This window comes from Harpia harpyja, chromosome 23 (genome assembly GCF_026419915.1).
Source record: "Harpia harpyja isolate bHarHar1 chromosome 23, bHarHar1 primary haplotype, whole genome shotgun sequence".
Lineage (NCBI taxonomy): Eukaryota > Metazoa > Chordata > Aves > Accipitriformes > Accipitridae > Harpia > Harpia harpyja.
The window spans coordinates 18,213,874-18,239,961 of NC_068962.1; the positions used below are offsets into that span (position 1 = coordinate 18,213,874).

Genomic DNA, 26,088 nt, shown 5'->3' on the forward strand with positions numbered 1-26,088 from the left:
ACAGCAGCTCCATCACTGAGTTCCTCCTTGCTGTTGCATCCTCCTCCTGTTGCCACTCCTTTCTGTTAATGTTGCCTCCAGTTGCCTCCTCTTTCATCCTGTTGTCTCCTCCTTTTTCCCTTTTTGTTGACTCCTGTTGCCGCCTCCTTCTTTTGTCTCTGGTGTCCTCCTCTTGCCTCCTCTTTTTTCCTTCTCCTGTGCCCTCCTATTGCCTCCTCCTCCTCTTCCACTTGCCTCCTGTTTCCTCATCTGGCATCCTGAGGTCTCCTCCTTTTTCTGTTGCCTCCTCCTTGTCCTGCTCCCTCCTTTTGCCACCTCCTCCTTTACCTTCTGTGTCCAGCTGTGTCCTCCTCCTGCCTCCAGAATTCCACCCCCCCATTGCCTCCTGTTGCATCCTCCTCCTCTTGCCGACCTTCGTCTCCTGGTACCTCTTCCTCCTAAGCCCCTCTTGCCTCCTGTTGCCTCTCTCCTTTGCTCCATCTCGTAGGCCTCCTCTCCTCAACTGTTACCTTCTGCTGCCTCCTCTTGCCTCCACTTCCTCATCCTTCTCTTGTTTCCTCTTGCTTCCTCCTTCTCCTCCTCCTTCCCCTCTTCCTCCTCTTGTTTCCTTTTGCCATTTTTTCCTGTTGCCGCCGCCTCCTCTTCACTTCTCTTACTGTTGCATCATGTTGCGTCCTCCTCTCTGTGCTTCCTGTTGCCTCTTACTGCCCCTGATGCCTCCTCTTCCACCTCCTCCAGTTTTGTACTCTTGCCTCCTACTTCACCTGCTCATCATCAACATCCTCCTGTTGCTTTCTCTTACCTCCTTTTTACTCCTCCTGCATGTACCTCGTTTTGCTTCCTTCTCCTCCTGTTGCTTCCTGTCCCCTCCTCCTCCTGTTTGCCTCATTTTCATGCCCTTTTTCCTTGTCCTCGTGTCCTCCTGTGTCCTCCTTTTCCTGTTGACTTATTGTCTCCTCCTTCTGTTTCCTCCTCCAGCTTCCTCCTGCTCCTCCTCCTCATCCTATTTCTCCATTTGCCTGCTCTTGCCTCCTGTTTTTGTTCAATCCTATTCATGTTGCCTCCTGTCTCCTCATTCTCCCATTTCCTCCACCTCCTTATCCTCCTCATGTTACCTCTTCCTTCCGTTGCCACCTTTTTCCTCCTGTCGTCTCGTTTCCTCCTCTTGCCTTATTCTCTTTCTCCTCCTGTTGCCTCTTGTTGCTTCCTCTTCCCTTATCTCCTGTGTGCTGCTTTGTCCTTCTGTTGACTCCTGTTGACTTATTGCCTCTTCCTCCTCCTCCTGTTGCCTCCTCCTGCCTCTTGTTTCATCCTGTTGTCTCCTTTTTCTGTTTTTCTTGCCGCCTCCTCTGGCCTCCTTCTCCTTTTCCTCCTGTGTCCTCCTGTTGCCTCCTGGTTTTTTTTATAGACAGAGCACTGTCTGTAAATCAAGCATTTACATGTCCTAAGGGGGCAACTTGGACTGGAACTGCTGCAGGACAGTGAGATCTGTGACACCCCTGTGGCCAGGGACACCTCCACCATTGTCTGCTTCTGCTGAGGACTGAGGCAGTGACTTGTATTCTCTTATATGGGTTTCAAGTCCAGATTAGGATTCTGGTACTGAGACAGCAAACCACGTACTCAGATTTGACCTGATCTGCAAAGGGTCCGGGTAATTAGGAAATATAAGTTAATTACATTAGGATCCAGGTGATTAGAAATTGTAAGTTCAGTTGTATTATAAATTCTGCATTATGCTCCTTATAAATTGTTCTACATTGATTCTGCTTGTAGAAATCCTGTGCTATTCTACTCATAAATTTGGTGCTATACTAATCATAGTATCCTGTTAAGAAAAGAAAGCTTAATTATAACTATGATTTAGTGCCGTAATCACTCTGGCAAGGATCCCTAAAAGAACCTGTCTGTCCCCTTAGTCTCGGGTGACACTCTTGCACACAGTTCTCCACAATGTGACATGGGAAGGAGATGGCTCATGATAGCTGCTTGTAGTCCAGCAGCTCAAACTTGACATCGTCTGCAAAGAGGACAAATGTCGTCACTGCCACAGCAGGCAAAATTTCCAGGCAAGATTCATAACAAAGTTCTAGAGGAAAGGGCATTTACAGAAACAACTTTTGGGGAGTCAGTTGTTTTGGGGGAGCTCAAGCTGTCCCCTGACCTTTGGTGGCAATTGTCTACTTCTCCCAGCCCTTTCCAAGGAACAGGAAGCATGCAACCCACGATCCCCAAGACCTGGAGGGGGAAAGCGGAGGGCGGCTGCTTCCTTCTCACCAGGGATAATCACTGTGGGGAACGCAAGCTCCCACAGCCATAATTCATCAATATCCAGCTGGAAGATGGGTCTGCAAGCCACAAATACCACTCATTTGCCATGGAATTGCTCTTGGACCACAGCAAAGATCCTGAAGTTCCTGAGTCCTGCAAACAGGACACCCTGCCCAGGGAAAAGACAAAAGGCTGATGAGTGAGTACTTTAGAGATAGGAAAAGTGAAAGCTTCAGAAAAAAAAACGTTCTCCATCTTCTTTCCCCTCACCAAAATGTTTGCTAACATCTCTTGGCTAGGGAAGATCCTGGACATTTTCAGCACATGGAATACTCCTGGGACTTATTCCCAGGGATTATCCTTGGCACGGACCCAGCATCATTCCCTGTCCCTCTGCTTGGTCTCTCCACTGACCACAGGGAAGAGTGAAGCCCTGTGGGGTGCTGAATACTTTCTCAGACTGGATCTGGACATGGTTTCTCTCCTGGTTTGCCAAGAAGCTTCTCTAGGCACACAAGGTGGTCTCGGTGTGCTGCTGTGATGCTCACAGAAGGATTGCTCCTCAGGGCCCAGGCTCTCAGTAAGACTGAAGCCCTACAGGGCGAGGGGGACCAGGATGCCAGCCCACCTCGTCCAGCTTCAGCTGTCCCAGCATGTAATCAGACACAGCTCCCCAGACAGCCACGGTCTCTGGAAAGCGAGGGAAAGAGGTCTCAGCTCCAGGCTGGACAGCTCACAGACTCTTGGCAAGCTCCTTGCCCCAGGGATGACAGATGCTGGCGTACACAGAGAGCCCAGAAAAACACTGCCATGGCTGTGGAGCTCCCAGAGGAAGCTGGCTCTGAATGGTCCCACTTTTGAGGGGACTGAGCCCTGCCCACAGGAGCATTGATACTCAGGGCAGCCCCAGTACCAGGACCTGGCAGTCCTGGCAGCCACATTGTCCCCTGAGCCTGGTGGAATCCTCAGGCAGGGCTCTCATGACAGCCCCCAGCCCTGTCCAGCCTCCCCACAGCCCAGCTTTTGACAGCCTGACAACCCCGGTGCGATCCCTGTGGAAGGAGCTCCCCAAATCCTCACCCTTGGTAGAGAGCTGCAGGAGTGTGGGCAACAAGCAGCTCAGCTCCAAGCTGATGGCCATGGTGCAGCTGCCCTCCACTGAGCTTGCTGCTTGCCCTCAGCTCAGGAGAAGGGACACTCTTCCCGGCTCCTCACCCCAAACTCCTCTCTGACGTTCTCCTGTCTGTCAGCGAGGGTCCCCCAGCGCATCCCTGCTGCCTCCTGACCCCGCTCTCAGCCGCGGAGCAGCTCCGAAGGGCAGCGGTGGGGAGTCCCTGAGCAGTGCCCGGCAGCACCCAAGCCTCGCTGGGAAGTGCCGGCACTGCCGTGGCGCTGGGGACACCTCCCTCTGATGCACTGCACCCCCCGTGACATCAGCCCATGTCATTTGAAGGTCCATTGTGACACCAGCAGGGAGATGGCACAGATGGGCAGGGAGGCGAGAGATTTTCCCCCTTGTCCTGAGAAACAGTCACCCTCTTTCTCACCAGTCCTTTTCCAAATATTGTGTCTGCCCCCTGCACCAACAGGGCTCTGCTACTGGGACCCTGTCTGGTCAGGTGGCGTTTTGGGGTTGGCTGCAATTGGGATGTTTTCAAGAGATGGGATTGAAGGCCCATGGGGTACAGCAGCCCCTCCCGTGTTACCGAACACTCTCTGTGTTGTCTCGCTCTCATGGCAGGAGCAGCACATGCTTCACTGCACTGGTTTTGGCTGGGATGTAGTTAGTTTTCTTCATGGCAGCCCATAGGGTGCTGTGGTTTGGTTTTAGGACCGAAGCAGTCCTGATAAAACACTGATGATTCAGCTATTGCTGAACAGTGCTTGCACAGCATCAAGGGCTTCTCTGTTCCTCACTCTTGCCCGCCAGCGAGTAGGCTGGGGGTGGGCAAGAAGCTGCGAGGGGACATAGCTGGGACAGCTGACCCCAGCACACCAAAGGGATATTGCATATGTTATGATGTCATGCTTAGCAATCAAAGCTGGGGCAAGGAGGAGTAAGGCGGTGAGGTGGGTATGTTCAAGGCTATGGCATTTGTCTTCCCAGCTAATTCCCTCAGATACTGGGTATGTCCCTCAGCAGTGGTCCAATTGACTTGGTAACTTGCATCATCTTTGAAGGGATACCTTTCCTTCACACTCAGCTGGAGCCAACTGTAGGGGCACCTGATATAGTTGGGGGCTGGGTCTCCGGTTTAGCCACAATGTCTGTTTGTGTGTCTTCAGATCCAGAGACCCTCTCTTCTCCTTGAGGGTGCTGAATAGTCATGAATAGTGCTCAGTAGGCACAGGCCAGGCCCCAGAACAGTGCCACAACTTGTGTCTCTTCGGCATAGCCAGGGCCAGGGCATGCTCTTTTCAAACATTCTGTCACTTTGTTAGGATCCTACACTTGTTCAGGGGTGAAGTCCCAGACCACCAGAGGTGACAACCATTCCGGGTACCTGCCCAGATTCTTCCATGTGCCTTGCCACCTAATACTGCACTGCCTTGGGTGATATCCCTGTGCTGGTCTCTCTAAAGAGCTGCTTAACCTTTGAAAAACCAGAAACAATATTCCTGAGAAGTACCAATAGGAGTATTTTGCTTACCCAAGGATGCTCACGATACTGAAGAGTTATTGTAAGAAGAGAGAAAATACCTACCCCACAGGAGAAAAGGGGGAAGGTGCCCTTCTCTCCTCCACTGATTGGCTCTTGGAAGAGAAAAGGGAAAAAATGTAATTGTGAAGTGTCTCCGTAAGGGGGTTCCCAAAATACAGGCAAGGCATAAATGCAGGGCCCAAATACCAAAACAGGATCAAGGCCACTGCTTTTATCACAATTCTTCCAGGCAAAACACCACCAAGTACTACACAGCACAGCAAAAAAGGGAGCATGGCACAGATCAGATAAAGCAATGTCGAGAACAGAGAAGTCAACATCATGACCAGCAACTCTTCAAGAGATGTAATAATTATAGGTTCTCTCTAGTACACTCTGGTCAAACCCTTTGAGCCCCACGTTGGGTTTAACCCCAGTAGGCAGCTAAGCATCATACAGCTGCTCGATCACTTCCCAACCCTCAATGGAATAGGGAGAGAACTGGAAGGGTAAAAGTGCAAAAACATTTGAGTTGAGATAAAGACAATTTAATAAGAAGAGTAGGGGGGAACACCGACACACCCACAAAAAAACCCCAACCCAAACCAAGAAAAGTATGTGGTGCAAAAAATCCCAATTGCTCACCACCGATGGATGCTCAGCCAGTACCTGAGAAACAGCAGCCCCCTGCAATTATCCCCTGCCCACCCACCCCCACCACCTCCCCAATTTGATTTCTGAGCACAACATCATACGTTCTGGAATATCCCTTTGGTCAGCTGGAGTCAGCGGTCCCAGCTGCGACCCCTCCCAACTTCTTGTGCACACCATGCCTGCCAGTGGTTGAGTCACCATCCCTGGAGGTATCCAAACAGCGCGTAGACGGGGTACTCCGTAACATGGTTTAGTGGGCATGGATGATGGTTGGACTTGATGATCTTGAAGGTCTTTTCCAACCTAAATGATTCTATGCTCACTGGCAGGGCACTATGAGAAGCAGAAAAGGCCTCGATGCTAACTAGGTAAGAACTGCTCAGCAATATGTAAAACATCCCTGTGTTATCAGCACTGTTGTAAGAACACATCCAAAACATAGCACCATACAGGCTCCCGTGATGAAAATTAACTCTGTCCCAGCTAAAACCAGCACATAGCCACCATTATTGCTAAAGACACACACGCTTTCAATTGCAGATACAGCCGTAAAATATGTACAATTATAGATACAGTCAGACACCGTAACTTTCAGCATTGCAGATACAAGTATGGTCACACACACAAGCACACACTCCATTACACCTACAACTACAGCTACAGCTCATAATACCATTACGGATAGAGGTGCCATTAAACATACAGGTACTGATCCAAACGCAATTGAAGACACACACACACAGATACCAGTACAGACATAGGTACAGGTACAATTAGGCATAGAGACACCCATATAGATACCATTACAGACACTGATAGCAGTAAAAAGACTGCAACACTGTTACAGACAGTCACACCCATACCCAGACGGTGAGTGGTACAGAGACTATTAGACATAGCCTTGCTGATACTATGTCAGCTAGCGAGTCTTTGGAGCTTAAAAGGGGACTTTGAACCTATAAATGAGGTTTTGGACACTAAAAATGCATCTTTGGCCTCTAAACCTGAGCCTTTGGAGCATTAAAAGGAGGCTGCTCTCTAGAAAGAGGCTTTCTGCACCTTAAAATAAGGGTTTAGATCCAAAAAATGAAACTGTGGGCCCTAAAAAAGGCTATGGGTAATAAAAGACAGGTTTGGACCCTAAAAAGGAGTATTTCTGCCCTAAACATGAGGCTTTGGGCACTAAAAAGGAGGGGCTAGAAGCTACACATGACGCTTTGGACCCTAAACAAGGCGGCAACCTATTGGTTCTTCTACGGAGCCCAGAAATGAAGCTTTGCTCCCTAATATAGGGCTTTGGGCACTCCAGAGGAGGCTTAGTGTTATGTAAAGGCAGTATTAATAAGCCTCCTCCCTCCCGAAGTCAAAGTCAAGATTAACAGTTTCAAGATACTTTTTTTTTGCCCTTGGCTTTTGGCTCATTAAGGCAAAAAGTATTCTATTACTTTCTCTAGTTTCTACAGGGACATCCATTGCAACAGCAGAAGTGGAGGTGACTTCACCTGAACCACTTCTTTGCTTAGACCTAACAAGTAAAACCACAGGAGACGTTAATTCCTTCAATGGAATGTCTTGCTCAAAGTTACTAACCATACACAATTTCAACACCGAGCTGCTTCTCTTTAAGGAGATTGATCATGCATCCCTCACCCCTTCCACCTGGACCTCCAAGCCACACACACAGCAACCAGCTAAGAAAGCAGATAGAAACAGCAAAGTCTGCAGGAAGTCTGGTCTCAAAGAGCCTCCCTCACTGAGTCTTTATGCATGAGTAACTTTTCTTTCAATCACTTTGACAGAGCAATTGCTCCATAAACAAAGGAAAACATTTCAATTGAATTGTTGCAGTTTGAACTTTATTTAAAACAGCTATAATCTAATCTGCATAGTCCTGGGGCAGTATCGAACTTCTGCAATAGCCAGGGAAACTCCAGAACAGTGATGTCACTCTGCACTGGGCCAAGTGTTGAGTCAGGGTATATTAAGGTAAAGCATGTAATCTCACCTATGCTGGATCAAGTCCGGGAAACTAGTAACCTAACTTCTTCCTAAACTTCTCCTTAACACCCTAAGAGTGAGGGGGAAAAAAAAAAAAAAAAAAAAAAAAGTAAGAGCAATCACAAGATAACTCTGCAAAGCAAGAGTAAAAAAAAAAAAAAAAATCAGTTAGCTAGGTTAGCTTGAGACTAGTTGCATAAATGCATATGCTGACCTAGAGTTTAAGGGCAAAACAGCCTTTAACGGTCTTGGAATACTCGAGTGGAAGAATTTGTTTAAAAGCATGGTAATATCACAGGGTTGTAGACTATTACAAACCACTTTTCATATTTGCTTTGCTGTTTATCTTATCACCTACTTCAGCTTTAATTCCCTCAAATTCATGATGGATTTTTATTTACACAGGTGCTGAAGTTGTATACCTACTGTAACTAGTACACAGACTTGACAGTATTTAAATACCATGGTTTTAACACAGGTCACAAAACCAAGGTAACCATTTTACACACTCAAGGTGTAGCTCTGCTAAAAGCCACTTAAGTTACATGGGTTCTGTTTCTTAATTTTAACCTGTGAGTAAACCTAAGCCTTGCACTCTGAAGTTTTGGGGGTTTTGGAGGGGAGAAGGAAGAAGACGACGACCTCTCAAACCCACTAAGGCAAATTTTCTAAGAGATAAATTGCACTCGAAGCAAGCTGGAAACCAGAGGTAATAAGGAAAAAAGTAAGTATATGGTCATAGTCATGCTTTCTCCACAAGTTTGGAATACTAGCAGTAGGGGGAATGCTAGAGAATGAAGACCTTACAAGATAGCTACATGCCTCTTGGGTCTTGTCACTAGGGTTTTAGGTGGATGCTTAAGATGATCAGAGCTCAAAATTGCTGTTTAAGCCAAGCAACTAATTTTAAAAGAATTCAGGGGTATCTGTTGTCCATACAGCAAACTGGGACTTCCGCTGTCAACACAGTTTGCAAGCTGCACTATTCAGAGGGTGTTAATTCAAAACCTGGAAAAACTAGAAGCAGGAAAACAGTGTTACTAGTCTCCTCAAATTTACTCTACCATGACATTATCATTTTGTAAAACATATTTTTTGTGGCACTGTCCCCCTGCATTACATTTGGTTTAGTTGTTTGGGGTTTTTAAGCAGATCCCATGTGCATTAAAAAAAAAAAAAAAAAAAAAGAGACTGAAGACTTTAAATTTCTCTTTGGAAGACAGTATTTTACAGTACATACAAAAATACTCTGGAAGAACATACAACTTCATTTACAGAAACACCAAGTTATAAAGAAATAATAATAGAGAGAGAGCACAACATTTGCTTCATATGATCAAAATTTCTCCCCTCAAAAAACCCTAATGCACTTAACTGGGTAAGCAGTGTTACCAGTTTACAGAACCAGACCTTCAGACTACTACAAGTTTTCATGTAACCATGTAAAACAGCTTTCAGGGTTTATCTGAAACCACTCTCTGCATGCTGATTGCTTTCAAGACTGTACCTTGCAGGCGGGTAGCAGTGTCACAACAGCCTTGGCTATTGCAATGTTTAAGTACATCTTCAGCCATGTGTTCCGAGTTTAGCTTTACTACCCAGTGACAACAAAAAACCCCTCATGTCTCATGCTGCAGCAGTCTTAAGACAAAAATCAGATACAATGGCAAGGGACATGTCTATCATCTCCATACCTTGGTAGCATCCTCTGCTGCATTTTCTTCAATATTTAAATTACTTATGGGCCTCCATGGGAGGCAATACTTGTGTAGCGCATGGCTGTGTTAGGCAGTGGAAAGCTACTAGCTGAGGCAGCTGAGCACCATTGTGACAGATGCACAGGAGTATATGTGCCCAACGGGAAAATAATTTAAGATAAGAACAATATATGTACATGCACTAGCAAAACACAAATGAATACAAGCATGTTCATATACACTTTGAACCACAGCGTGCTTGCAGTGACTAGTTAACCTGTCTACATACATTCTGAATCCAAGTCACAGGACAGGTTGGGTTTTGTGGCTTTTTCAGAAGCTGTTTCAGCTAGTGACAGTTAAGACTTTTAAAAAGACTAATAAGGATAACTCTTACAAGAATATATTTGGGAAATGAAGACTGAAATAAGTTAAACTAAAAAGCATATTTTTGTTTACATCAACAAACACGTAGAGTATTTGTGCAAGGTAGTCTAGGCACTGGAACAGTTCACTCAGCTTTCCAGTTAGTCCACTGAGTAAAACCCCTTCAAAATTACACTGTCTGTAGATCTGCTGCTGACATCTTCTGGACCATCTTTGAATGCTGGATCCTGGCCAGTTAACTAGAAGAACAGAATACGCAGGCTCAAAATAATTGTTATACTAAAATTACCCTCATATTTGAGTACAGCTTCCAGTCAACACATTAAATGTATTAGTGGCCATTCTTAAAACAACATTTAGACAAGATTACCATTACCACACAGCAATCTCAAGCCTCGCAAAAAGTCTTACTACCCAAACCTTGAAATCTGTACTTGAAATATTCAATAGTAGGTAACAGTTCTGCAAGTTGATTCTTTACAAGTGTCAAAACTGAGTTTTTTCTAGTTGCTCTTTGCCTCTGCCTCAAATCAGAGGTCAAGCCACACAAACAGCTGTTTAAGGAGAGTTATGTATAGCAATAAAACAAATCAAGCATTAATCGAAAGAGTCCACAAAAACAAGATTTAAAAAGCAACTCCACACTATCATGTCAGCAGTGGACAACCTATTGAGTAGGCTGCTGATTTCTAAAGCAGCACACCTATCAATAGGCATTCAAAAATCATCTGCCAGAACAAGATTAGCTCACACTTTTACATTTATAAGATTCATATCCTCTTCATTTTGAGATATCTTTTTTTTTCTGAATTAAGAACCGCTTCCAAATAAGCCAGTTCATTCAGCAATTGGTCAGTGCAGTAATATACGAGTACACTAGTATTTAGAGACCCTGCCACCAGACCAGAAACAGTCACTAGTCCGAGATCTTGGGGAAAAAAAATTGTTTAATAGCTATAAAGTATATTCCAAGACAATTTCTCACACCTATATCCTAGTAAAACTATCATTATGCTTAAATTTAGATTCCTGAATCCACTGGGGATGTATATATGCATTTCTTCTCAGTTATGTCATTCATTGTACATCAATAATTAATTCTACTTCAAACCATCCCTGGCCTAGCCCCCCTTCCTTACCTTTTCTATGTCTACTAGTTTTTTGGGGCATTCTTCTGATGTAGGTGAACGAGGTCCTTCAGGGGCCAGTGAATAAGGTCGTTTAGGTGCAGCATTCTTAGGATCTGTAATTGGAGTCCCACTTAATTCATGCTGTCCTTGGACAAAATGTGATCCGAGTTGAGAAACTGTGTTATGTCCCGGAATGGTGCAACCAACTGGAGCTCCCAATGTTCTTATTGCAACTGTAGCCTCCATTTCTGTAGGAGACACCGAGCTTCTAGAGTTCAGCCATGAAATTAAAGACTGCATTCCACCCACTACTTCAATACATACTTGAGTCAGTAACAGGAATGGAGAGTCCCTTAGACACTGATGGCACAGCTACACGAGGTAACTTCTCTCTGTTGTTAGCACCATCAGATTTCTGATACACAGCATTTCTGTAAAAGTCAGATGCTAGAGTTATAAAATGCTAGTTTGTAAAATACTATACTTTTCCTTTCCAGAAATTCCATGCAAGACAAATGTCTATCTTCTTAGCTCATTGTCACAGCTCTACTGAACAACAAACTCACAGGCAATCTAGCATGAGATCTTCATTTTGCTGAACTTCAGACCGCAAATTTAAAGTTAAGCATTTTCTTTAGTCAGTCTCTATGTACTTGCACTGTTTTCCAGCATAGTATATCCAGCACTCTGTACTGCTTTTCATGAATGTATCTGCTCTACCCACACGGGCATCCAATTTTATTTTTTTTTAATGCTACTGCTACAGTACCAAATGGTCTGAACACTGAAGGCATTACACATTTGGTAGTCTTGGGCTATTACTCTCAAGATTACATATTCCTCCTGTGCTGAAGTAGCTTATGAACAGACAGACTTCCCAGGAAGTTAATGCTGTGACAGACACTTTTACTGCCTGAGTTCTCATACTGCTGCCCCAAGTCAGCAGCAGCTCTAGTGTTTCTGTGATCAAGATCAGCACTTCATTAGGACATAATACTGCTTGGCATTAACCATAATTTTTGTTAGAAAGAACAGCTACCTACATATAAAACACTCTGGCTTCAAGTTACACACTAACCTAAGGGGATCCACATTCAAGACCAAATAATTTCTCTGGTATCACGTTCTTCTTTCTTCCTATATGTGTTCATGTACATTAAATTAATTTTTTCAAGGATTTCTTTAACCTGTCTCCCCCCATGTGCCCAAAGGAGATGACAGCTGTGCTCCTGAAGCCATTAGAGCCCTCCACATGCTTATGACCAACACAGATTCAACAAGAAATCCTACACCTCATTCACATTGCAAGTCAGTTAAAAAGCAGCTTCTTCACAGTTTTAAGGTTACGGTGCTAACCTTTCTCTCTCTGCTGTAGAAGTGTCCAACTTAGAAATCTTATTTAACGAAGAGGCATTATCTGGTGTTCTGGAGTCCGTGTCTCTGGAACTGTCCAAACAGCTTCCGTCTGAAGAAGTCCTTTTGCACTGAAGCCCACTATCATTTTGAGTAGCACCTGGCATGCTTTGCTGAAACAACAACAAAATAATGAAGTCTTCAAGTAATTATTAAAGCAAAAAAATATATTGCCAGAAGAGCCAAATTTTTATTATACCTTCTTTCTTTTCTGTAAGGTTTCTGCAGGCAAAAAAAATAGTGGAGATGCTTTCTCTTCACATGAGCTGCCTCAATCTTCACACCATCCTTTAGCACATTGAGGTTGTTAGCCTGGCTGGGAACTAACAGGAAATTTAGTGTTGTAGCTTAGTGGGAATGTTTGCATTAGGCATTTGTCAAAGTTACATGTGGTTTCTTTAGAAACAGCAAGCCTTTAAGTCTGTCCAGCCCAAATAAAGAACAAGAAATTGTCTCAAGATGAATGTGACCCAAGATGCCCATTTCACATCCAGTACAGACCAGATACATAACAGCTATTTAAGTTCAAATATGCATTTATGTGTTCAGTTACAGCTGTGCTTTGCTAATCATGCAGCTCACATCTGAACTGATTTTAACCTGAAGGAGATAATACTCCTTAACCCTTAGTTTTCTCGTTGAAAATAGATCTAGACAAATTTCTGAATCAACCCAATTGTGCTCAGCTGATGAGAGACCAGACACCTTAATCAACATTTAGACTAATTTTTTTATTTGATATTTACAGTGGTGATTGTGGGTTTTTTTTCACTAATTCAAGTGTTAAAACTCTATCTGTCCAAGACAGACTGGATTTTAGGGACATCTGACTTACCAGAACTGCCACAATTTAAACCAGTTTTTCTTAACTGCCTGCAAACAACCTTCTATACAGCTAAAAAATGCTATACTAGCACAGCAGTTATTACAGAATTAAGTCACATTTAGGTAAGTTTAACAAGCCTATCGTGAGCATAACTGGAAAGTCAGCTTACTAACATACAGAGTGGGAATCAAAGTAAGGACATGCAACCAAAACAAAAAGGCTTATAAGTCTTTCTACAGGAGACCTAGAAGTGAAATAAAAGCACAAATATGAACATTCACAGTGGTATGAACAGTTGCTTCAAAGTAAATTCAATAATGTTTTTATGGAAAAGTGAGATAAAGTTCATTTAACAAAAGCCTTCCAAACTGTGAGCCTTGTACTCTTAAGCCCATCAACTTTTCCCTCTAAACCTTTGCGCTCTAAAGATATTCTCTCAAAGTCGAGGCACATGATAAAAGCTTTCTTGCACGTAACTACTGGTCACTCCCACATTTGCCAAAGGATATCACACCTCTCAAGAAATACCTTTTCTGTTCAATCTCTCTGGATTCAAATCCTGTATCTGAAACATACTATAGGCTGTCCTTCACTAAACTAAGAGCACACAGCTATGCTAATAAAGTTTATGCATAGAAATACAGGATTTAACATTAGCTCTAGCGTCTTAGCAGTACATAAACCTTGTTGACATAATTTACATTTGCCACAACATTGAAACACAGTGCCACTGGATGTAACGTACAAGACAAGCATCAGCTCAGAGAAGAGTGCAAGTCTGAGGAAGTCACCCCACCTGGCTTGAAACTCAGACAAGAGTTTTGATGCCTTTTTTCTGTGCTTTTCTCATATCCCAAAGCATGAGCTAAAAGGAAGGTCAGCTTTTACTGCATTTACTCATGTTGTCTGAGCAACACAACACACAGCTCATGCTGGTACCATGGATAAATGTTTGTCTGCACTGATGAAGAGTTTAAAGGATTCCACCGTTTAGAACTCTTTGTCCAAACACACTTGTCACTTCAGAAGAGTAACTTGATTTCCTTAGTTCATCATTATGATAGCTAGGCATGATCCTGACAGCACACATGCATTTCTGAAAGGCACAAGAGCAGTCAGCTTGGGAAGAAGTAAACAGATTGTGTAAAAGACCTATACTTTCAAACGACTGCTCACCCCCAAATCCCTTTATTCTAGCATTATCTAACAACACTTGCAATATTACTTTATTTCTACATCTATCAAAAGTAATAATGGAAGATGAACATGAAGCTTTACATGCAAGACTGCATGTCATTACAACGTGACCACTCACTGACTTTCAAAGTTCTGGGATGAATCATACACAAACTGTTATTTTGGAAAAAATACTCTCAACAGGCATTAACAACCTATTTTAGAGCCTGATACAGTTAATTCCCACTTTCAAAGTTCAGCAACTGACAACTGTTTTTGACAAGTGTAACTACACCCAGTAAATGGACATCTCCTGGCTTCACATCTGACTGTCCACCTCATGAATCGCAGTTCCTTTGTGAGTGTTTACTATGATCTGCAGAGCTGTTATGTCACATGTGGTATATGGTATAGGACTTTAGTACACGCTTTTGTTTCAAGATGGACTTACTGTGCCAAAGTGTCAAAACAGTATGTTTTTCAGGCTAATCTTCTATGTGTCACGCTCTATAGAAATATCTAATAGCTAGTACCAGAAGGAAGCACAATTCACTTTGTGAAGCAACTTGCACTAGAATAAAAAAATGAAACCCTATGAGACTAGAGCAAAATATAGGCTTACCTTTGAACAACTGTATAACGTACGTTAAATCAGCGTTAGCACTTCCTGCATTTTCCACTTTCCTAAATACAATTCCAAGAAACCACATTGACACATATCCACTCCTAAAAAGACAGATTCACAAATCTATCATTTATGCACAGATGCCAGTTATCTGGATGTTAGTATCTACTCTCAAGAAGGGATTAAGCAAAACAGTTTAGTTGTATGCAGCGGTTAAAGATTAGAGTCAGCCCATACTTAAGTTCTCTGAGAACTCCTCCCTGAAGTTCTCCCTTCTTTAAAAAGATCCTACTTGCTCAGAACCTTGTCTGTCAGACCTCATACCTACAAAACAGTAGGTATGTAACTGAACATCTCTCACAGGTAAGCTGAGGTGAATGAATATAAACAAGGTGCAATACATTGGCCAAACTGTATTTCAGAAAAGTAATGAAACTCACTGTTTACAAAGTTCTCAGCTGCCAGGGAAAGACTGTGGCTTTACATGTGCAATAGATATAAATTCATTCCTCTCCAAGTTTCCAACCAGCACACGAATTTTAGATTCGACAAGGCCAATCCTAATAAGAAGAGCCATTTACTCATTTTTAACTGTATCCAGCACAGTCGTTATATGCCTTTTTACAATACAATGCTAATACAAAAATGCTAACCAATCAGTAAGTAGTAAGTTTCATTCAGCTGAGAAGATACTGGAAATTTATATCACACACACTGTAGTTTGAGATGTTTCCAGTGACATTTGAGCTTTAAAGTTTCCAAAGACAGAGGTAAACAAGTTTAACTTGTACTCTTAAGGGGTCAGATACAACACTTCAACATATGACCTATGATGAAAATATCAACAAGAAGCAGATTCCCAGCACCTCTGGCTGCATTTTGAAGAGCAGCAAAACTCCTTTTTACCCCTAAGATCAAGGAGAAGAACAGTTTAGAAAAGGCTCAAGCACAACTGTTCAATTACACCTGAGTAAAGATGCAATTCTTCCTGCAGATTGACCTGTGAAAAGAGTTTACCCTTTTCCAGCCAAACTGAAAAATATAGTTCCTTTAATAAACAAATGATCTAGTCAACACAGTCTCAGCAGAAACCTACCCAAGAAATGTATCATGACTACAAAGGCTCTTCATTTAAATGAAGTACTGGCATTTTACCCTTTTACCTAAAACACTGCTAGCTTTAAAAGCAGTCAGAACTCTACGTTCTCCAAAACTATCTTATGTTGATGAACAACAGAGATGTGCCATCTATTCCCAAATCCATTCAAGAGTTGGTGAACTAAACTTGTTCTTATAGCAGACAAACTGAAGCAAGTTTATCTTCTGCTTTTCATTTTCCCAGATGCAAAACTAAGCCCCATTTGCTGCCATTTCTGTCACTGCAAAAAAGATCAGCTTTTACTGCAGCCAGAACTTTCCTCATCTTTATTGTGAGATACGATAAGCTTTGTTCACTTAAAAACATTTCACATTAAAAACTATTTGGCTCTAAGCCCTCTGCCCATAACTCCTTATTGTATACCTAACTGCGACTGACATCAAGCTGTACCTGATATGATTTTTAAGTGAACACATTAAAAAGTTCAGGTAAGAGGTATTACCTATTAGAGCTATTTTTAAACATGAGAGAAGATGTCTTTTAGAGGTAGCACAAGAATTAAATTATTTGCCTTAAAGCGCAAGCCAAACTTTGAAGTATAACCAAGGTGCCCTCAGAACAGTGGTCTGTTACACAGAGCTATGTTGCCTGCTTACTTGAGCAAAGCAGGTGAAGTACTCATTTCTTAGGAGTGAGAACACCACACACATTACAGTACCTTAATTCCTCACCGTTTCCCCTTATTTCAAGATTCACAGTTAGTCAGCCCATTCACACAGGTTAACAAGTTATTATTGGCATATCTCCCTTGAGACAGTGACAAATGTCATGTCATAAGCAGTCATTTTCTCTAACTACAACTGAAGTGGTTCTCACATTACATTTCACAAAGTAGATCAGCACCCCTGCAATGTACCTATCCACTACCAAGCGTGCTGAGATGACCATTTTCAGCACTAAACACAAGATGCCTGAGCACACTACTAGATTAAAACTTAGTAAATACTATTTATCAGCATTCAGATGCTCTGTGCAAACTGTCAGGTTTCACCCTGATTAAACAGCCTTGTTTCACTTCACTGGAGAAAAGAAGGCTCTGGCATAGGCTGACTACATAACCAGAGCAACTTAGCATTGAGTGCAATCTAGTGCTAAATGAAATATTACATCCAGTAAAAAAGTTATGAAACCAAGTCTTCTAAGGCTCTACAACAGTGGCCTTCAAAGTGTGTGTGTGGGGGGGTGTACGCCAGGGGTTGCACAAGACAATCCACTGGGTACGGGAAGAAAATACTAGAACTTCAGTAATGTGTATGTAACTTGCAAATAAGTAGATACATACTGCAAGTATGTGTTCAAAAATTTATATTTTTTTTTGCTCACAGGAGTGCACAAAAGTTTGGAGACCACTGCTCTATAAGTCAGTAAAAGATCTAGCTCTCCAGCGTCCACTACACATCTGATGACATCAAGTAATCCCCGTTTACTTCGGGCTCTGCAACAAGGAACATGTTCCTAAGTGAAGTAGTGTTGGGTAAGTAGTCTCCTTAGACTCCTTGCATCTGCTCCTCCAGATGACACAGAGCATCTGACCTTCAGGCATACGCACACTAACCCTCTTTGTTCCTTCTCATCATGACTTAGATCTTCAGGTTAACTTCTGAAACAGCAAGATTTATGTTAACTTCCCTTCACAAGAAAGCTTTTAGTTTTGCTGATGAACTGTCTACTTAACTTGGTACTGTATTCCATGCCTAGTTGCACAGTTGAATGCTTTATTTTTATTAACTGTATTAACAAATGAAGTGCAACACTGAATTGAGTGTCAATTATCTATTGAACCCACATTCAAAGCAAGTCTTACCACTCTAAGTGATGCTCTTCAGTAGAAGCACTAGCAGTCAGCACAATATAATGTCTAGAAGAAAAGAAAAATTAATAACGTAGCTCAGGACGTTATACTCCTTCAAGTGAAACCAAAACTGCCTTAAATGTATAGAATGTGACTTCCAGACAAGACAGATTATATCCTGCATTCAGCACAGTATTAACTGAAGAAAAACTGATTACATCCTTTAGAATTGCGTTCTGCTACATTCTAAGTATCAGAGTTGATTTCTTTTAATAAAAAGTGTCAGTGGCATAACACATACAGTTTTTCTATCTTCCCTATACTTAACCTTACCAAAATTCATATGACTACCTCCAGTTTCTGAAAAACAAACATCAATGCCATCTTCCATTTAGACTGCAAGCTAAAACTCACTATGCTAACCAGTAAGTAAATAATTTCAAGTTCAGATAACAGATTTCATACAGACTTGTACTTCTGAAAGAAGTTCTGTGGTTCAAAGAGCTTTGGCCAGTCTGATTTTCCTTGGAGAATCTCACTTGTAACTGCAAGACCTACAATTAAGGTTGAAAACCTTATTACCATTTTTTTTTTTTTAAGACTAGCAGAGCATGATATAAACTTTATAAGATAAAGGTTTTGAACAGTGATTGACAGACCAAAAAGCAGGGATTCCCTTGACACAATGCAGGTACTACAACAGTTCATTGTAAAACTGGTCCCTTATTGCCTGCAACAGATATACTTCCCAGATAACTCTTTGGTCTAAAAGGGCGGAACACCTCGCGGAATATAAGCAATTCAGATAATGTGGTTTCATAGAGCAAGAATTATACTGTTTAATCAGTTAATAAGCATGGAAAGAACTTTACCATGTTTTAACTCCTCTACCATTACTGCTCATGTTGATGTAGATACGTTGTATGTAGAGTTCTGCTGCTGATAGGCTGGGGTGATGATAGGCATTACATGATATCGGTCTCATGGGTTCACCTATGTTGTTAAAACAATTGTGCTCAGCACCAGCAGCTTAGCTTAGAAGAAAGTTTAAACGCTTCCGAATTCAATGTCTACATACCCTAGGGTCCCATACTGGTAAATTAAGATTGGTCTCTTTGTGTTGTTTCAGCAATACAGGTTTTGGCCACTCCCTGTATAAGAAAAGCCAGTAACTAACTGTCCATTTAGAACTCTGCCATGTAATTCAGGGTAGGATTGAATGTTGTTGGTGTAAATCTTATATAAAGAACTACCTCAAAAAGTGTAACTACTTTCTGCAAATTAAAGTAGTCATAAATGGCTCTTACCATTTTGAAAAAAACAAGAACTTCTTAACCAGAGTAGAAGCCAAAGCGTTTGGATAGAGCTGACACGTTCTTGTTATTAGCACGGCCCAGGAAACCCTACCAAGGAATCCCAGCATGTTGGAGTAAATGCCATGTCCTACAATGGATACGCTGTCATTAGCCTGTAGTCTTTCAATACCCAAGTATATTCCTTCAAATTTACAGCACCAACCTCACAATCTATAAAATACCTAGTACACTTCAGCCTCAAAGTCAGTTATTTTTGCAGTGCAACGAGGCCAAAATTGTTGGTCCTTGCAGTGATGAGAAAAAGAATCGTTACCACACCACTTCCCAAAATACTGCTACTCTGAAATTTGCCTGCACTGCTACAGCTACTGCTTCACTCCAACTTCCCTTAAGAAAAAGGTTCTGCCATTCTTCTAGCACTTGCTCTAGTCACATGCACAAACGGTATTTTCTTATTCCTTATGTATCAAGCTTTTATACTTCACTTGGCATTTTTATCCTTTGTAGTCAGGTTGCTGATAAGCAATGCAGCACCTTGTCTTGTAGGCACTCCCTTCTTCTCTCCACTCTACGCCCACTAAAAAACACAGAGAATCTACCCCATGGGGGTAAAAAACTGTTATTTAAACAGCTATCCAAAGCTGAAGGACTTCTAATGCTATTATTTTTTCAGCATGAGGTGCCTCTGAAAAGTTTAAAGATCACAAACAATCACATTACTCAGGTTTTGCCCACAGTTTAATTGCACGGAGTGTGAGCCAGAAGTTCTCTTTATTTGGCACTAGGTGTAGTATTTCATCAGTAACTCTGCAGCCTGTAAGAAAAAATGCTGAAGTACAGAACTTCCTAGTAACAGGTTGTCCTGGGTTCAGCGGGGATAGAGTTAATTTTCACAGGAAGGTGGGAGGGGACACAGCCAGGACAGCTGACCTGAACTAGCCAAGGAGCTATTCCATACCATGTGACATCATGGTCTGTATATAAAAGGGGAGTGGGCTGGGGGGGGCTCTCGGCTTTCAGTGGGGGAAGTGGTGGAGCATTGGGTTCTGGGTGGTGAGCAGTTGCACCATGCATCACTTGTTTTGTATATTCTTTTATTAGTACCGTTGTTGTTGTAATGTATCTTTTTGTGTTGTCCCAGTAAATTGTCCTTATCTCAAACCTCGAGGTTACTTTTTTTTTTTTTTCTCTCCTTTTCTCCTTTCTGATTCTCCTCCCCATCCCACCAGAGGGGGGCAGGAGGAGTGAGTGAGCAAGCGGCTGCATGGTACTTTGTTACCGCCTGGGCTGAAACCACGACACAGGTACAAGTCAGTTTTATGCTATACTGGATCAATAGCTTACAGTTTATCCTTCAAGTCTATGAAAACAAGTTTGGATTACTTGCTTTGTATTACCTTAAAAATTAGAGATTACACATAACGTTCAGTATCACGTCAGGTAACTGGTGCCCTCAACAGCTTTTTCATACTTTAGACTGCAGCCAACAATTTTCAGTAAGGCTCTTCTACAGGATTCCGAAAGCTAGGTTTCTTTCGACAGCCAGGAACAATTAAACCAGTCAGTATTAAACAGTGAGCAAGTCAGGCTTCAGGTATTTTAAATTTGGTTGTTGTTTTTTTTTTTTTTTTTTAATGAACTACCACACATTCTTCTCTATCAAGTGCTCTACCTATTCATCTGAAGCAGTTTCTGTGGCAAACTGGAACAATGCACATACGCCGATCAAATAAACATGAAACACAGGTCTATCTAAACACACAACTCGAAACATCTAAATTTAAGCCCACTCACCACCTCCTCAGATCTCAAGTATACAGGGGATCAGTTTCTGCATCTTGTACAGAAACTTGGGTTGTGTAATGTGCATTCCATACCGATTTTAGTAACATTTTCTTTTTAAAGATGTGTAAAGATGCTTACCATTTAAGCTCCGTATACATCTTATATCCAGGCTTCTGAGATGCAAGTCATCTCTGAGATCAAGATTATCAGAAACAGTTGGCACAGACAGTCTTGCAAACATGAGATCAATCTTAAGAGGGAAAAAGTGCCAACCGTTAGAATGCCACACGGTTTGCAAACAGCACACTAGTGGGGGACAGTTAGTCAAGTCTAAAAAGAGTGGTTAACATTTGTATTTAGAATTACGTGACTATAGATAACATCTCCTGAGATTTATTGGTGAGAAGACTCCATAAAATTTCTAGAAGTTCCATATTTTGTTTACAAAAACTTCATTGCATCACCCCTTTCTTTTTAAGCTAGGGAAAGGAAAAGGGTTTTTTAAGTTGAAAAAGATTACTCTAGACTTAGAGTTTCAATTAAAAGGGACCTTAAAATTAATCATAGAATTAAGACATAAGTTCAATCACCTCAACTATACTTCAGCAAAGGAGAGAGCATTTTCTTTATGCAGTAAGCCCTTTTGATCCTGAAGTATCTGGGGTTTAGTACAGTCTGAGGCAAGAAAATTATTCTGTGAATGTCTGTACCAGATAAAGGCCACAAAAAGGTCACTGAATAAATGTCTTCATGATAGTGATACCAAGCAGTAACTTGCTTAGGTACTACAGCATGCAGGTCTTTATTCATTCATTCAAGATAGCAGGATTCCTGCAGCCGACAAACCTAGGCAGGAGTCAAATGAGTACTTCTACTTTCCATTTTCCAGATTGTTTGTCCCATGACCACTTCATTTTGGATTTACAGCAAAACATTTAGTCTGCTCACATGATTCACACAGTGAACTACACTATACGTATCCCTCTGTAGAAAGCTCGCTTGTCAGAGCTAAGAAGAGTTAGCAAGGACACTGCCTCTGCTCCCACTCTGCATGATCCTAGAGATAAATGCTATTGAAGCAGGCTACCCTGGTCTACAGCACAGGTTTAGAAAAAGATGTCCCTGATGCTCCCATGACTGCCAGGCTTCCTAGGGGCTTATTTTCCTATAAGCTCCAATTCTACTGGAGTGTCTTCTCCTGGGATAGGTTGTGGTCCAAAATAGCACAGTCACAGGTCCCTGGAAAAGTTATCCTATTCCAAAGCAAGAAAAAAATTTACTCACTTAAAGAAAAAAAAAAAAAGTGAAATGCTTACCTCAGTGCCATCAAACTCAAACTTGACAACTGGTACATATGCATCTTCAACTGCCTGTAAAGGAGAGGATAACTGTGTAAGAAAACATGTTTTGCTACTTTAATGTTTCTCCTAAACTACGATCAAATGCAGAATTTACACTGCTAACTACTCAGTATAAAGACTGAGCTGCTTCCAAACCAAAAAACCTGTTAATAAGCTGCAAGCAGTATAGCACTAATATGGTACTAATACTAGCTTTCAGAAGTGATTTAGCCAAGAGATTCAGAGGCTGATCATGTATTGTAATGAACAAACAGAGCACAATGAGCCATCAGTATCAGAGGTTGTAAGGTACTTACCTTGGTGGTGAGGAAGAAAAGCAAGAGATTTCCATAGCTATCTTACTACTTAACATCCAGAGAAATCTAGAAAATTCTGTCCACATTTGACAGTGCACACTAGCCTCCTGTATTTTTATTTTCTACCATGCCTGAGATGCTATCAGCTACCTTATGGGACAGTTTTCAATTTTGTAGACCACTTGTTAGAGCTGTGCCACAGCCCACTGAGTCTGTTTTCAGGTGACGGTCATCTAAACGAAGGCTCATTAGCTATGCATATGAAGTCTTTCAAAATGTCTCCACAAGGAAGACTAGGCTGAGAGAAACACTTCTCAGGAGTTTGGTTTTATATGCAAGGCACACAACATGGGCACCTGAGGGTGATTTTACAAGGCAGTTTTGCATGTTCACAGCACAGCTCCTATTAACTTTATGTAAAGCTGACTCTGCACCTCTTCTACTCAGGCTGAGTAGCCAGAGAAGAACATGACCAGAGGAGAATGAATTAGAGGTCCTAAAATCCATCCAGAGGAACACCATGGCCAAGGTACCAACAGAAACCTTTCCACATCACATTCAACTTCCTTAGATCTCAGGCTGCCCCTTCCTCTACCTGCATGCAATTACCTTATTTCCAAGCCCCTTACTACATCTAAGGTTAAAGCAAGGCTCCTAGGGACAACCTTGCTTTTTGATACTATAGCCAACTCATTCCCAAACCATGGGTAGGGGAGAAGTGAACCACAAAGAGTCTTATGTGAGGTACAGTCATTGGGGAAGGGAATCAAAAGCTTGACTTCAACATTTTCATGCTGCGTAAACAGTATTTTAGAAGGTGCTCAGAAACAATTCCCTTTTTAATTTTGGTTTGTAAGAAAGACAACCACTACCAATATGAGTCTTCAACATGAATATTCTTATTGTAGGAGTTGCACAGTCTATCAAGGAGAGAGCTTACTCACTCTTAGATCTTTTATTTCCTCCTGATGTTTGAGTTTTTCAAAGAACGACTGAAAGAAATCCTATCTTTCTACATGTCTAGGAGCAACACAAACAGCATCTATGTCAGCACCTGCAAAGAGATTCCACTTCTTTTGTTACCGTTGGAAGACACTTTCAAACATTAGAACTATGACCAGACAACAAAAGTTTACCTTTACTATGTATTTCAAGCCTGTAAGAACCACATGTAAATATTTTGCGACCAACATTTGCTACTGCTGAAGGGGGAAGATTCTGTGGGTAGAAGAAAAAGAGTTTTCTGTAGAATGTAAGATACACATTGACCTACGTGCAAGTTTAACTAGCATGTAAGTTGTTTAGAAAGACTACAACAGCCTCCATAAACAATGACTTCTACCTCCCGTACTGAGCTGTTAGTCTAATAGACTGATACTGTTTTTCTGAAGTGAGTGCTTGCAGCTCACAAACAAAACAAAAAAGAGATGAGTAATGTAGCAGTCATTTCATCAATTTAAACAAATTAAGACCTACTATCAGTCTTCCCTGCAGCAGACCCACATAAATTAACACAATCTAAGAGCCATACGAAAGTCAAGTCTAGTGTAATAATGTCAAACTAGATTGAGTGCTGTAGGCTGTTTGGGGCAAGATTACTGCCCATTTACCATCTATCTCACCCCACAATATTTTGTTTCAGCTTTGTTAACTCCTACAAATCAACTGATGGAGCCACTTCACAAATTTATTCAGTGCCCCAAGGACTTGAAGAGCTTGATCTGAAGTATCTTTTATACATTATTTCAATGGCAGTTGCTACACATCTCCTTGATACTTAAGAAGAAAGTTAAAAGTTGAACTTTAGCATAAATCCTAGTAGTATCCCCTTTAAAAGAAGAAACAAAAAGGCTTCAGCTGTTTTGATAAGAACGTATCAGAAATCCTTACCTTGCTCTCACCAAGTTCTGAAATCCATTCTTTGACCAAGTTATTCAGCTTACCAAGAACGACCAGCCTGTAAAGAAAACTCATGTTAAGTTTGCCCTAAAAAAACCCCAGGAGATTAACAAATTTTACAGTCTTGTTATACCTGTGATTCAGTTCTTCCTCATCTTCACATACCCCAAATGCTTTCATCACTTCAACCAGCTTCTGAGTATTAATGCAATCTATACCCTTAGGAGGAGCCAAGCTAATTGGAGAAGTAATTCCATAGTGCCTTTGAGGCTGGTTCTGCAGCCTAGGAGTACTGTGGGAGACAATAAAATACTGAAGACTCCATAAAAGAAAAAAAAACCAAACCAATCATGTTACTGGAAAACACCCTTCCACTTACAGGTTTCCAAATCAGCTTCTGCTCTTTTGCCCAGCATTAACATAAATGAGGGAAAAAAGATCCTGCTTATGGTTTTTAGATAACTTGACCTAACTTAGAAGTCACAACTACTTTTTTAAAAAAACATTTGTGGATATAAGAAAAGATCCAAGTTGCTACCCTCTTAAGACAGCTTATTTGCATTGCACTAGACAGTTAGAACTGATGGCCAGGAAATGAAAAGGTTTGAAATCCACAAAGGGTGACGCTACATACAGCACAAGTTTTGGACACATGAAATGTGTTTCATATCAGTTTTGATTTAAGGATATTCCCATCAGCTTCCTGCTAACATTAAACAAGACAATTTAACACTGGCTTCTTTTAGTTCAATGTCTTTGCTGTGCTTCTACTGATTCTGGAAGGACATTATAGTTGATTGTAGAGGAAGGACATATAACAAAGTGGTCTGTTAAACAGAGTTGTTGCAGCAAATTCAGCATTACCTTGGTTTTGTTTATGGAAGAGGATGAATGAAAACATCAACCAATCTGCAGCTAATGTTGCCAGCAGAGCCTTGTGCTCTTAACACAGTGTTCGATTTTTATAGTTCAGAGGCTTAGCTGTACATACATCTGTTTAAATCCAAGAGCTGTATGTCAGCATGCAGAGAAGCACAAGTTAAGCTCTGTTTGTAGAAGGTGCTCAAATCTGCTTTAGCTAGCTCACTGCCTAGTTAGGCTGAGCAGGACACCAGGCACCTGGGTTTGGAGGCCCACAAGGTTACTGCCCCTGGAACTCCAAGCACAGCAAGGCATCAATTTCGCCTCCAACCCTCCGCTTGCCCTGTCTGCTTAGACTTCTTTGCAGTCAGAAGCAGCACAGGACTGACATGGCAGGACAACATTAAATTAAAAGCAGCATGAGCTTTTTTTTTTTTTTGCACCATAGAACCCTTGCTTTAGAAAGGGAAAAATGGAGAAAGAAACCCCTACTTTGCATTACTAGATGAAACCAGGAGAGAGAAAGGAGTGGGACAGGAGGTAAGGACTGTACTTAATGGATCAAGGGTCTCTACAGAAACACTAGTACAAAAGGGGGAGACACATTAAAAAGGTCTCTACAACTCATCATGCTTGTCAAAGAATCCATATCCAGACCCTAAGACTAAAGGGATTAATGATGCCATTATTCAAACTGGACATTTTCCTACTTCACATACGGACAACTTCATAGAATCATAGAATCATTTCGGTTGGAAAAGACCTTCAAGATCATTGAGTCCAACCATTAACCATGCCCC

General features: G+C 41.8%; 1 pseudogene; it reads right to left on the bottom strand.

Moving 5' to 3' along the window:
• Window positions 1-1,976: 1,976 nt before the first annotated feature.
• Window positions 1,977-24,694, bottom strand: LOC128135438 (poly(A) polymerase gamma-like; annotated as a pseudogene).
• Window positions 24,695-26,088: the final 1,394 nt, after the last annotated feature.